The sequence below is a fragment of the Myotis lucifugus genome, unplaced genomic scaffold, assembly GCF_000147115.1.
Source record: "Myotis lucifugus unplaced genomic scaffold, Myoluc2.0 scaffold_247, whole genome shotgun sequence".
Lineage (NCBI taxonomy): Eukaryota > Metazoa > Chordata > Mammalia > Chiroptera > Vespertilionidae > Myotis > Myotis lucifugus.
The window spans coordinates 1446678-1449420 of NW_005871295.1; the positions used below are offsets into that span (position 1 = coordinate 1446678).

The 2743-nt window shown below is 46.7% G+C and overlaps 1 protein-coding gene across 1 annotated transcript in view; it reads right to left on the minus strand.

The window, feature by feature from the left end:
* Window positions 1-2743, minus strand: part of CFAP221 (cilia and flagella associated protein 221) — an 87657-nt gene that overhangs the window by 10220 nt on the left and 74694 nt on the right. The gene's annotated exons all lie outside the window — the stretch shown is intronic.

Below are 2743 nucleotides of genomic sequence, written 5' to 3' on the forward strand. Positions count from 1 at the left end.
AAACCCGCGACCCGTCAATGCCCAGGTAGGTATTCTGACCACTGACCGCACCAGCCAGGGCTCCTCTTACTTTTTGTATGCTGATATGTTCTTCTGAAACGGAAGTAATGGCAACAACAGAGGGGGGGTGGGTGTTTTGCTCTGCTTTGCTTCTTTTAATGCCTTACTTGGCAAAGTAAACGCTGACAATGCTAAAGCAGTCCCCAAATTCCTCTGGCCATTTCACTCACCTATAAAACCCAGAAGTCTGGGCACCGGATTAGATAACTCATTCAGTTGCTGTCGACTTTATGAAAGTCCTAGAGATTCAACAATTTCTCTCTAAATTTACTAAAGAGTAAAGAACCCAAGTTGAGGTGTTTTGATTATTCTGAATACCAAAATGACTTGGAATAAACACTAACTATATCACAGGGTTTAACAACAAATGGGTAACTCTCAGGGGGAAAAGACACAAGGGAAACAATCCATAAATAATAGGTAATTTATTCAAGCAAAATGGTTGCAAAGTTGAAGTATCATTAATGGATTGGTAGGAATTTAAAAAGAAATGCCGTTATTATTTTATAACTCCTATTAGAAATAAAAAAAAACTCCATGATCTAGATCTTGTATCATGAAAATCCAGGATAAGGAAATATAGAATCCTCTTTTGATTTTATAATCTGTTACCAAGTATGGTTTATTTGGAAACAATCTGGCCCAACAGAGCACTCAGACCCAGAAGCTGAAAGTGACAACTCATGGTCGGGGACTTTTCTCTAATTCACATAGAATTCATGTTTAATTCATGGTTAATTCAAGCCCCAGGTACCTGCATTCTGACTGCTTTTTGAAAGGACAGCCTCGGGAGATTTCCCCCCTTCATTCTGGAGACCTGTGCGTGGGGCCAGTTGGTGGACACGGGCAGTCTCCACCTGTCACCATTTCTCATCTCGCTTAGTCAGTCTCCTGACAGTACCCCACACCAGCTATATTTACAGATTGTAAGGGTAAGTTTGAAGTGTCCTCACCCCACAGCAAAATGAGGCGGTCAGGTGGTGGCAGACCGTCGCCATCTGGTGGAAACAGGGGGATTGCAAGCTGTAGTGGGTGGGTATGGAAGGTAGAAGAGCAGGAAGTTATTAAAGACTAAAGGACCAGTGCACGAATTCATGCACAGGTAGGTTCTGGCTGGCCCGCCCTGGCTGGGGATAGGGGCCTCAGGCGGTTGCCCGGCCCCGCTCCCTGGTCGAACTCCCAGTTGAACTCCTGGTCGAGGGGACAATTTGCATATTAGTCTTTTATTATATAGGATGGTGCTAATGCATCACATCATCATTTCACTTTAATCCGCACAGCAGTGGGGTGAGGATGCCATCACATACTGTTTCACGGGTGGGGAAACTGTTGTGCAAAGTGTTTCAGTAACAAGTAACTCGCCCAAGGACATAGAGCTGGTGACAGCTAGCAAGTAATGGAGCTGGTCTCTCAGATGCCAAAACATTGTTCTGTCTGCAGTGTCACTGTGTCACTGCCATTATGGCGATTTTGGGTTTTGGAGATACGCTTAAGTGAAGAACAGAGATGCTTAGTTTATTTTGAGATGGCAGTGGGTTGGATGAGGTATGAATAAACGCAGAGAAAAAGAATGACTGTTTTTGAAATCCTACATGTCCTATGCTTGGCGTCATGTTACTCTCCAGGCAAGGAGGAGGAGTAGAGAAGCACTAAGGAGAAACCCAAAGGGGTGGTATTCGGAAAATCTCTGGAAGCAAGTCTGGATTTTCCTTAATTCAGGAAAAGCTTTTCCGCAGGTGAAGAAGGAAGAAGTTAATGAAGCGTTCTGGAGTCACACACTGGATTTCAACTCGCTGCTCCGGCCCCGGGGAGGGGCGGTGGAGGGTGGTACACCTGAGGCTGCTGCACCCTGGCTTAGCTCTCCTCCTCCTCCTAAACAAAAATGTCAAGGCTGAGAAGGGTCTTCGCCACAGGTCCAATCCCCCGCTCTGGACAGGAGGGCTGGGCTCGGAGGTGGCCGGGGGCGCGGCTGAGTTACAGCCCCGGGAGGCAGCGGCGTGGCATTCTGCTGAGGGAGAGGAACTGGACACACTGTGGGGAGCCGGGGGCAAAGGTCCCCGCTGATCCTGTGGTGGCAGAGCCCGGTTTTCCTGACCACTCCTGGGCCATGGCAGGGCTCTGTCACCTTGGGGTGGGCCTCATTCTGAAGCAAGGATTTGAACATAAGGTGATGATAATCATTTCAGGATACTAGTCAAATTTCTGACCACTCCTGGGCCATGGCAGGGCTCTGTCACCTTGGGGTGGGCCTCATTCTGAAGCAAGGATTTGAACATAAGGTGATGATAATCATTTCAGGATACTAGTCAAATTTCTGACCACTCCTGGGCCATGGCAGGGCTCTGTCACCTTGGGGTGGGCCTCATTCTGAAGCAAGGATTTGAACATAAGGTGATGATAATCATTTCAGGATACTAGTCAAATTTGCTCACCAACAACTTATTTAACTATGTTTATGAGGACAATGAACTAAAGATGCAATTCAAGGTTTCAGAAGTGGGTTCTTGATCAGGCAGAGCCTTAAAGAAAAGGCAGCAGGCTTCTTGTTTGGTATCTCAGGGCTTTGAAGAGTGTTATATAAGCAGATGGGGAAAAAGGTGACGCTAAATTTCTTTGTCCAACAATATACTCATCTCCCCATCTGCTCTGGAGCTGAGTGAAAGGCTGAATCCGAGCTGAGCTA